This window comes from Parasteatoda tepidariorum, chromosome 1, assembly GCF_982258835.1.
Source record: "Parasteatoda tepidariorum strain Cologne lab strain chromosome 1, Ptep-v5.0, whole genome shotgun sequence".
In the NCBI taxonomy this organism is placed as follows: Eukaryota; Metazoa; Arthropoda; class Arachnida; order Araneae; family Theridiidae; genus Parasteatoda; species Parasteatoda tepidariorum.
Window position 1 is genome coordinate 1,786,651 of NC_141755.1, and position 12,279 is coordinate 1,798,929.

A 12,279-nucleotide genomic window follows, 5' to 3' on the forward strand; every position below is an offset into this window, starting at 1 on the left:
GGTATGTAAACCTCAAGTTAGTAAACCAATAATTGGAAAAAAATGATTTTGTTTACACAGACAATAAAACGGCAGAAATATTTGCAGATTCCATGGAGGAACACTTTTCGCCAAATACAGAATTTGATCAAGACAATGAAAAAAGGGTTAACGAAACTCGTAGCAATTTTCTTCAAAATCATAAAATGCCTGAGGAAATAGAACCTACAAATGCCGCTGAAATAAAAATCTTGATTAAGAATCTGAAAACACACAAGGCGCCCAGTGCAGATGGAATCAACAACTCAAAACCTATCTGAATGTTACTTAAACATCCTATCGCATATTTTTAATTCCTGCTTGAAACTTAACTATTACCCCCCTTCAGTATGGAAGTCAGCCATAGTTATACTATTTCTCAAACCTTATAAAAAACCAATAAAACCGGATAGTTATAGACCGATCAGTGTACTTTGTTCCATCCGAAAGTTATTTGAATAAATTATTTATGTGAGAATTAAACCAAACCTAACATTTATTACCTCACGGACAATATGACTTTAGATCAGAATTAGATACTACAAAGCAACTTATCAGAATATTAGATTTCATTGCCAGAGGCATACATCTAAAAGAAACAACAGCATCGCCAAAGGTTTTGATCGTGTCAGGCATGAAGGACTTTTTTTAAAAACTTATCCCACTTAACTTCCTCATAGGAATCATCAAAATTATAATAGACTTCTTCGTAACAGAAACTTCAGTACCAAAGTTAATGAAGTCAAATATTCTCCCCGAAAAATTCTTGTCAAGAAAGCATTCTCGCACCTATACTCTACATTTTGTTCATTTATAATTTTCCGGTAGACTGAGATGATATCAACGGTGGTGGCTCAAGGAATAGAGCCTTCCAATGAGGTTCGAATCCCACAGATGACTCGTGGATACGAATTCCGCATCGAGCTCGCACCGCCCAGAGTGCTGACGTAAAATATTCTCAGTACACCCCTTGTCATCAGACTAACCGAGAGAGGTTTCTTTTTGGTTTTCCTCCATGTAACGCAAATCCGGGCTATCTAAAAGTCCTCCGCGAAGGCAAATTTCGCCCCTATACTTGATCCAGGAGTTCCCTTGTTTTCTGGATTGGTTACAACCAATCCAGAAAATAACCAAGGCTACGGAGTTGAGCATGGGTAGTCGTAAACTCAAAATTAGGTCGGTTGTTCATCGACTGTTATAAAATAGCTTCACTGCCTTTTATACCGATGATAATGGTATAGTTGTCAAATCCAAAAACCCAAACTTGACGATTTTTAAAACGCAGGACAAAGTTTTTGAAAACTGGCTTTCCTCTGAATAATAAATATGAATGCCCAAAAATCCAATATGCTCATCATAAGGAAAAAACTAGAAAATAAAAAAATCTAAAACTTTTCAACTGTGTTCAATGATCGTATTTCAATAGTGCTTGGTCTGGTACTCAATTCAAATTTCATGTAGAATGACCATGTTAAGGAGACAGCTGCAATAAATAAATTTCAAGCTCTCATTATGTCCAAAGCAAAATTAAATGGTGCAATATTTCAAAAATGCAAATAAAGAAACTTTCTGAGAAAAATAACTAAAGCAAGATGGTTCATACGAAACAAAGACCTCCATAAAGATTCGCCAAGCACATCAGAATCTTTTTGACAAAGCTCTAAAATTCCATACAGCAAACTTTAAATATATTTTTCAGTACCAGAACCTAGAAGAATACATCATACTGATTGCGGCACACTTTCTCAGTGATATTATTAAAATTCATCCCTTATTATCTACATCCAGCTTTAAAGACTAAGCAAGAGGAACAATGACTCTACCTCACTCACTGTTATGGACACGATGAATGGGAAATTCATTATTAACTATGCAAATAAATCAAGCAAGACTAGTTTTGTAGATGGCAAATTATTATATGAGATAAAACATTCATCAAATCATAAAAAATTAATGCAAATTTATTTTTACCCGGAGTTTTTCTCAAATCTTATACTAGTCACAAAATGTATGTTTCTAACTTTTGATAGATTTATGTTTTGTTCTTATAGCTTTATGCTTTTAACTTTTGACTAAAGTTTTGTTTAAAAGAAATTTTGGTAGCAAACGTATAAAAAATTCAAAGATATTATATTTCATAATCAAGCTGTTATAGTTCAGAAAAAATTAAAAAAAATTTTTTTACTCAATAATAATTTTCTTATTTTTTAAAATTTCCTTTGTAAGAAGATATAATGTCAGGGTTTGCAGTTTTACAAAATTATCAATTTGTTTATCACAACTCTTTATATTGGAGTGAGAACAAAAGAGCTTTTCATTGAGCTAAGTGAATATTCTGTTAGTTACCATTTCATATTTAAAAGGTCAAAGTTAAATAAGGTTTTAAACCTAATCATGCTAGATTTTTAATTCATTACAGAAGGTTAGATTTGAACATTATATTCATTCTCTTAAATACATGCTCATAATAAAGATATTATATTACCACTCGTTAATTTTTATTAAAAACAAACTGTCTTATAAATGCAACGCTTGACCCAAACTTACTGATTATAATTTCACGTATATGTGAGTCTTTAATCACCGCATTTTAGTTATTTATTAAAAGCATAATTAAACATGTTATTTTTACCGAGTTAAGATGCTATGAAAAGAAATTATATACCGAACTAAATTTTCTGTTATGCGACTGAATGAAAAGTTTCTTTAAACCTTTCTAAGACCGCGGTAAGTATACTTACCATCCATTTTCAGCCACTTTTAATTTGTTTGCCATTTGTTATTAACTTCGTTTAAATTAAATTGGTGAAAATTTATATTTTTTATGGAATGTATAAAAAATTATTCTCAATAAATTCCTTTTGCAATTTGCAGGATGTATAAAATTTTTTTTTGAAATGATAAGAAATAAAAGTCATTAAGTTTCTTATTTTTTTACAATACCTAATGGGTGGTGGTAAACATGAAAAAGGTTCTAAAATTCAAATAAATGTTATCAAATAAGCTAAAGGATTTTTTTCAATCTAAATAAAAAAAAAAAACATTTTAATACACCCGTACTAGAAATAAATGAATCGTTTAAAGGTTAACCAATGCAAAGTAAATGTTATATCAGACAAATAAAACTTGTATAATCAGAATTATCGTGATCCGATTTTCCCTCTCATTTGACCTCGTGTGAAATGAAAAGTTGTCACGCAGAATGTAGGTCATTCAGTTGAACTCGAAAAAGAGAAAGCCATACATGGGCTTTAATGAAAATGTCAAGATTATTATGAAGTAAGGATAAAAAGAACTGAGAATACTAGATTTTTCATTCTTGCCTTTTGTTTAACTATAAGATAATTCTATCTCTTTTTAGCTTAATAAGTCTTCTACTTTGAAATCATATTATGTTGTGGATTTTATGGATAATGCTCTTTCTTAATAAATAAATATAATTTCATAGAATTAGATTGAAATTAAATGAAAGGTGACTGTAATTAAAAGAATTAACATTAAAGTTTCAATTCTTACTCATATTAACTGTTCTAAAAATATAACTTATAAAATCTTTTTTAAAAAATACAATATTTGACAGGAAAGTGGGCAAATTTTGCCCTTTTCTTAATGTTTGAAAACAGCAAATAAATAAAAATAAATAATCTATTTTGCTTGAATTTGTGACTCCATCAATGTCAAGTTTTTACTTTCTGTGAAACAATTTCTACTGAAGCAATTATTTTCAAGTCTTGTTCAATGAAAATGACCCGTTAAGATCATTTTTTTAAGTGATACGTAGTTAGATATTATTTAGTTCATTGTTGCAGTACAGACGTTAGCCGTGGCATTCATTTAGATTAAAGATGAGAATTTTTTTAAAATTTACTTATACTTTTATTATTTTTATTATACAGAAAAGCTATTATTTCTTTCTATTTACTGTTCGCTAGAAATAACCGTTTTTTGAACTGTCTTTTCGAATATCGCTTGCAAAAACCCTTTAGCGTATCTTATTGCCTAAAATATGCTTTTAAAAATCACGGTGAGTGAAACCGACAGTAGATTAATATGTAAACTATTATTTTGAATATTTATGTATACCAGTTGCCCAATTAGTTTTTATTAGGGATTTGGTAAAGCTCTTTTCATTCCATTCTAGTTAACCAGAAAGTACCAATTTAAAGTTAAATCAAGATGGGTGCTCCTGAGACGCTTAGATTAATTTTTAATGATGATGATACAGAGCTCGTAGTGGCCTTTAAAAATTTTAAAAGCGTTACCAAAAGTTCGAAAATAAAATGTATTTTTATAAATTCGTGTCCACCACTACGGTTAAATTTTACAAATAAACGTATATAGAAACAAAGTCGCAGTTTTTGTATTTTTAAAATTAAATTGGAATTTAATAAAAATAAGATATTTGACTTTTTTTAAAGTATTATCACCACTGTTTAATTTTTTCAAGGACAGTTCGAGCCCTGGATACACTACCTTTCTCAAATTTTTGCCCATATGAATAAAATATATAACTGATGTCATAAAACTGTTTTTCAATTAGACTTAAATAGAGTGCAAAAAAAAAGTTTAAAAATTGAACATTTTGAAGTGATTTTTTTATATTATTAAAACGTTAATTAAGTTAATTTCTTTATTGTAATTCCGATGTGTCGTGATTTACACTGAAGAGCCAAAAAAACTGGTATACCTGCCTAATATCTTGTAAGGCCCCCGCGAGTACGCAGAAGTGCCGCAACACGACGTGGCATGGATTCGATCAATGTGTGAAGTGGTGCTGAAGATAATTGACACCGTGAATCCTGCACGGCTGTCCATAAACCAGTGGGAGTAAGAGGGGGTGGGGATATGTTCTGAACATCACGTTGCAAGGCATCCCAAATATGTTCAATAATGTTCTTTTCCGGGGATTTTGGTGGCCAGCGGAAGTGTCTAAATTCAGAAGAGTGCTCTTGGATCCGCTCTCAGATATGAACATTATTGAGCATATTTGGGATGCCTTGCTACGTGATGTTCAGAACAATGCGGGGGCCTTACAAGATATTAGGCAGGTATATCAGTTTCTTTGGCTCTTCAGTGTATCCTCGTCAGTTTTAAAAGTAAATCAAACTAATATTATGGAAATGTCCTACATTTACTTTCAAACAATAAATTGGAGGGAAATATCGTGTTTCTATTATTTATAGAATCACTATTATTATATAATCACTTCTTTAGCTGAGCTATTATTTATATAATCACTTCTTTAAAACTGAGCTTGCACTATTATATGGATTGCATATTAACCCAATGTGTAAAAAAAGTCAATATATTTATTCTAAAACTTGTTTAAAGTAATAAAAAATTTACATCACATTTTTTAGTTTTTATAAAATAACAGCTATTTCAATGTTGTACGCATCTGTATACGAACGGAAATATTTTACTTTTTATTCACGTTTCTTCTGTTTTAATTTTATCTACAGAATAGCTCTTGTGCAAGGCTACTAAACACATATTCTTTCTAAGAAATCGGATAAAATGTCTCCCGTTAGCAGAATGCTTAGCTAACCGCCGTACTAACATTTTGTAGCAATAATAAAAGCGCCTTAGTGGAAAAAGTTGTAACAGCTTAGTGATTGAATTTAGTAAATATTTTTATTCATTTAGTTATTAATTTTGCTTAGCAATGTAACAAAGGCAAGATTTCAGAACCAAATATAGATTTTAGCATTGTCAAAATATTTGACTGTATATATAAATGCCTTGCCTAACCAAAATGACTTTTAACATTGAAATAATTGAGTTGCCAGTCTTTCTCACTTTGAAATGGAAGCCTGTTCCAAAAATAGAACATTGTTGTTTAAACGGTTAAACTAAATTGGTAGGTTTGGGAGTATAGATTATAGAATGAATACTGATTTTCAGCGAGAATCATCTTTCATTTCCTTTGTAAATATTCATAACTTTCCCATCACTTTTTAGAAGGAAATACAGTTCTGAGCTTATGATTGAATTTTAAGATTATTAAGTCCAATGGACTTCACTCTCCTAAAAGATAAAAATTGGTAACTCAATTATTTAATTTATTAAATTTTAGCTCGGAGATATAGTACAACATCCGCTCTCCTATCCCTCTACGTTCATAAAATATTTAGTTTGATATTTTCAAAAAGTTATAGCACCATTATTCCATGATCAATATTTATCTTGGAACTCAGTTTACTTTTGAAAATAAGTAAATCATTCATACATCAAAAAGCTCATTTTTTTTTTAATAGAATACGAAGAAACGCACGAGTCTTCATTCAACACATCATTCTTCATTTACCTGAAATTTATATTTAATTTCAATTCAACACGAATTCTCTCGATCTGCCTCATAAATTTCAATGTTCAAATAAATAGCTTCTTCCTGAGTTGGAGTCACCACAGTCAAGTGTGGGAGTATGTGTATAGAAAAGATGGGGAAAAAGAGGGAGAATAGCCAGGTTTTTATGTCTAAAATTAGCTGCCGTCTCTTGCAAGGGAATGAAAATAATTTGGTTGACTCATTCACGTTTGCCTCTGCATGAGATTGCCACACTCTTTCTCAAACCTAAAAATTAACTTGTGTGTCCGGCAATCACTCTATAGGTAAGATGCATATTTTGATGATTTGCAATTATGATCTAAAGTTTATAACACTTAGTATCACGATGCCAAATTGATGTATGTTGCGAGGATTTTTTTAAAAAATTCTTTTATCTCCTGCCGTTGTGTTAGTTTCCCCCCCCTCTCTTTCCAGTTGTTTGTAAATATGTGTTTAACACATCTACTGAATTTCGTTTTTATTGTAGGAGTGAAATAGGATCATTAAAATATGTTTAGTTGTTTATTATTCACATTTCTATCAGTTTTGCTTACAATTGTCTGTTAAAGTATAATATACTTGTTATGTGTTTACCTCTCTATCTTTGTTGTATAGTTTATGAACTGATTAAAATTAACAATGAAGTATTTCCCTTTTTCGAAAGTTGAAACGTATTATAGTGTCCATTCAATTCAATTCTGTCTTTTCTGTGTCAGATTTTGTACCAACTGACATACATAAATGTATATTGCATTCTAACATTTTTAATTCCGACTTTAATTTCGACCTTGTCATATATAGAAGAGAAAAAAAAACTATATGATTTTCAGCGCTATAAATTTAACTTATCTATGTATAGAAAGTATGTTCGCGTAAGTCCTATTTTAAAGCTTAGAAATAAAAGCATTGATTCTAAAGAAAGGGTAACGTTAGTCTTTACGCGCGCTATGTTAATAAATACCTCTCTGTTATATTCATCATTCTCACAACCTATAAATGTTACTTAAAGACTATGAATTATAGTTACTTTTAACCCTTTGACTCAGATGGGATACCTTTTATACATTTTTCTGCCTCTCTAATGACAAGTAAAAACATCCTTTTTTTTATTATGCTTTAAAACATACTTTTTTTAAACGTATTTTTTATTATAAAAAACAATCTAATAAATATTTTTAAAAAATCTGTTAGATTATCGGAATTATATTTATACTAAAATATAGAATCCAAAAAAAAAGTAGTTAGAGAAAAAAAAACGTCATTCACTTTTAAAAAATTTATCAATAGCTGATTTTTTATGTTAAAGAAATTTCAATACTAAATAACAGTTTCCTTAGATCCCTAATCACAGCAAAAAAGTGGACATTTTAAAAGTTATTGCTTGGATGTGTTTGGAAGAGTTTGCTTTTAACACAGGAAAAGACATCGGTGTTTCATGCTTTATTTAATAACCATAAATTAAAGTCTAAATGTAATATTTTTCACTTATTTTGGCCTAACAAAATAAGTAAAAAATATGAACAATATGTTTAATAAAAATTCTGCTTCAAAGGATTAAAAATTTCTATTTTACTTTATAACTTCTTTTAGTTTTTAGTGGGTGACGATCAATTTGCTCCACACTCTGTCCTAAAAATATAGGCATAAACTAAAATCTTTGCAAGGATGCCTTATTTTCTATCAAACACTTAATTTTATTGTCAATTTTATGAGAAGTTTGAAAAAATCAAGAATATTAATAAAAAAACCCGCAGAAGTATTTCATTTTATGAAATTTTAAAATAATAGATATGACCTGTCCCATCAATCCCAGACAATGGAGAATATTTATCAAAAAACATTTTGAGACATTTCTTTCACTTAAAATGAGTGATTAGCAAGCGTTTTCTTGCAATTTTTTTGAGCAGTGGTTTACTTTTTAATCCTCATTTTCAGCTTTAAATCGTATTGCAAAATCTATTCATTTCTAAGTTGAACAAATATTACTTGAGATTCAAATTTTTATAAAAAGTAATTAAAATCTTGAACCCAAAAAGAAAGAAAATATCCTATCGATATTTCTAAACCGATCTTTAAGGACTATTATTAGAATTTTACGGAAACAATTCAATGGCCATTTTAGGTTACAGTCAGTAGCTAGAATAAAAAAAAAAAAAAATTCAAAATCATTCTAGTGAAATATTTGTTTTCACGTTCCTTTTCAGTATAAACAAGGAAACGTTAACAAGGTATTTAAAGACAGTCACACATTTTTTAACATCCCATTAAGTCATTGCAGATAAATATTAATTTTTGTACATTTCAAAGCATCATATTCCATTAATGTAATTTCATTCTTATCACATGCTATTTTATTGTATTATTAAAAACTACGTAAAGAGTAACAATCTTAAAAAAATAATCAGAAATTTAAATCCAAGACTGGCAATTAATATTACATTTGTCATTATTATTCTGACGCTTTTCTTATTGTATTCTATCAGTCATTTCGTTGTAGCAATGTAATGATGATATGTTTTCACAGCATTTGGCTGTTTGTCAGGTTCAAGAAACTTAAAAAAAAAAAACCAATGTTTTGTAGTCGATTGTGCTGCTCAAGAAACTTTTCATTAGTATAAAACCGTTTTAAAGTGCTGACAAAAAAAAAGAAGAAAAAAAAAATAGAGAAAATAATAGAACTGAGGATTTTTAAACTGTTAAGAATTGAAATAAGTTTCATTCGATTTGAATTAATAACTAAAATAATTAGTTTATTTATATTTATTTATTTTTCTCGATTGACTTGATGGTAAAAATAAAAACCTATCTTCGCATTAGGTTAAGAGCTAAGGTAATTATAGGAAATATGAATGAAAACTACATTTCTTTATAAATTTAGCCATGCAAAATTTTTTTATTTAAATAATATATAATTATAACAAATTTTACATGTTAGTTTATTTTATTGATTTAATTATTTTTTATAGATAACCTTCCAGTTCATAGTGCGACGTTTAATAACTAAACTAACCGTTAATAAACAACCAACCTAGAAAATAGATATAAGGCTTAAAAGAAATAGGTTTAGTTATATTAAAAAAAATGTATGAGTTCTGTAAAATAATATAAGTTCAGTTAAAATAAATTAATTGAGATTCAAAGTCAGGCCAAATAAAAGAATTTATAACTTTTATTTACCAACCAGAGCTTGTTTCAAGCTACGATGCCTCAAGGAAACCAATTTAAATTGTTTAACAAAATGTCATGTATTATGTGCTAAATAAATAATAAATCATAATTAGGAAATATTTAATTTTTTCTTCAAAAAACATTCAAATAAATACAGAGTTACCCGTAATCGTATCAAAAAAGAATTAGAATAAAATCAACAATCAATTCGTATAAGATGGAATCAATTAAAATTAGAATAAAATAGACTGCGTTTGGCAAAACGTTATCCAAGGTCAATCACGGTAAAGATAAAATTAAAATTTTCGAAACCTTTTATTTGTGGATAAAAATTGAAAACTCGTCCCATTTAATTAGTTTAGAAACATAATCTTAACAATTATCCAACAAACATTAATCTTAAACGGTTTATCTACAACGCAACTGAAATAATTATATCGAAGCAAAAAATCAATCTGATTTCACGTAACTGGAATTTTTATTGTCCTAGAATTGTTACATTTTTAAAAACTTGAACAAAAATTGTTACTCGAGTAAAAAAAATTAAGTGATGTCCTTCATTTGTCCCACCAGGCAATACATTTTTTTGAGGGTTGAAAAGTAAATACAAGCTGCCAGTTATACAAACAATCTACGATATGACAAACTGACTTAATCGCCGGTATTTATCAGTCTTTCTCGAGGTGGGGGAAAAAAAAGAAAAAAACGACAGCTAAGCGTAGGTGTTGAGAATTTTTTTAACTGTTAACTTTCAACCGATTTTAGACTCAAGAATGGTACTTCGGATTGTTTGTGTGTTTAAAAGAAAATCTTTCAAATGGCGCCTCTTATGACGTCACTCTCAAAGACTTCATTGTCTAGGAGTGTGATATGCACTAGCATTAAGTATATGCTTACAGTTAACTTAATTGGGTGAAAAAACTATTCTGAAGAATACCGAGAAGGCAGGACACCTAATAAAGTTAAAAGTTTCTTTAAATTCTCAAAGACATATGGGAACTCCTGTCAGGCGAGCAAAACTCCACTTTGCGGAGCATTCATCGGGCTTAATAAAAATATGCATCTTTAATGGAATTTTATTATTTTTCCTGAAAGAATTTTCTAATTTTCCCCAGGTGGGATGCTGTCATTGAGATACCAACCCTATCACAAAAACTGAACAGAGCATTTTAAGCACATTTTTTTTAAATATTTAAATTTAAGAGATAAAAGTGCCTCGGAATATTCGTAATTATATATTGATTGCCATCGCTTAACAGTTTATTCAAGTACCTAGTAGAGTTTGAAGCAATAATACACCGATTGTTTCTCGTTATATTGATTTCAACTCAGAAGCTTTTGAGTAAAATTTCTATTTCAAACTCACGGACAGCTTTTTGAATGAAATTGACCCACATGTGCGTTACAACGAAGAGGAAAACTAAGTAAACTTCCCTCGCTTAGCCCGACAGCAAAATAGGTTTTATTCATTTATCCTGATTTTGTTCCTTCAACTGCGCACCTAGGGGCCCTTGCGACCCTGTTCCAATTCAACATGGACATTAATCCTTTAATTCGTCAACCACTGAAGATTATTTATCTTAACCCGTAGTTTCTATGGACTAGTTGAAGCATTTATAATTAAAATATCAAAAATAAATAAGGAAAATACCAAAATTCTTGTCCAAAAGGAATATGAGGAATATTTTTTAGTTTCATTCCACAATAAACTGGTTTTGATGATTTTAATTTCATCTTAACACTGATTGTCTTGGATAATTTTTTTTTCGCTCACTGACATATTGTTTTGTAATTCCTAATATGTAGATTCTGAGGATTTTACTTTTTACTACCATTCTGAACTCATATATTTAAGGTCGAGATGACGGAATATCATATACAAGGACCTTAGTGGGTTGTCAATGCTAGAGATATTCCAATTTGCACAATCTTTTGACATTTAATCGGTTGATGTATTTCATTGATTTAAATTAAAATCGAGTAATTATAGTCGAGTAATTAACCATTTTTCAAATTAACAAAATGATTTGTTACCATTTATTCGAGTACAACAGAAACAATATACAACACAAACAATACAATATATACGCACTCAAATAATAATATATTTTAGTTTCAATAACACGAATGACATAGGGCGAATATTATCAACAATAATGAACTAGGAAGCTCTGCTTCCCTGTTTGCTTTGCACGACCAATTCTATATCTGCTCCGCATTAATTACTGTTTTTTTTCCACTTAAAAGTCTATAATAAAAATATTTTACTTATTAAATATATAATAATTTTAATTTCATGTAAGAATATTTTATTGTTAATGTAAGAATATTTAATCGTAACAAAATAAATGGTTACCTGGATTTGAAAAATAATGCACTGCAAATGAAAAAAAAATTTAAGCTAAGAATTCAGAATGTGTTTCACAATAATATGTAATAAATTAGAACTAATTTTACTTGTTAACTAACAATATCCAACGATAACTGTATATTATGCAACATTTCAAATTGATTCAGTTTTTATTTCTCTTGAATTTATTATCTATTATTTTTAATTGTTAATTTAATTCTTCGAATATTCAGGGGAAAATTGTAATCTTATAATATGTTGTGTTCTTCATTTATAAAATGTAAGGGGGCTGAAGCCCCTACTGCATCCCTCCCCCCAAGTAGCGTGGAGTCTGTATATTTTTGGAAATTTCGATATAAGTAAATGTTTACATGTATATCTGTGACCATATCTTACCTCTCACACACTTATTTTT

At 29.3% G+C, this 12,279-nt stretch overlaps 1 protein-coding gene across 3 annotated transcripts in view; it reads left to right on the plus strand.

Annotated features, from left to right (window-relative positions):
* LOC107438849 (filamin-A) overlaps positions 1 to 12,279 on the plus strand; it is a 117,130-nt gene that overhangs the window by 9,237 nt on the left and 95,614 nt on the right. For 2 of the 3 annotated variants that reach the window (XM_016051240.4, XM_087158073.1), the window contains exon 1: positions 6,499 to 6,630. The exons of the other annotated variant lie outside the window; for it this stretch is intronic. The gene's annotated coding sequence lies outside the window, so the exon portion shown is untranslated. Of the gene's footprint in view, positions 1 to 6,498; positions 6,631 to 12,279 lie in introns of those variants that run through there. 3 annotated transcript variants of the gene reach the window in all.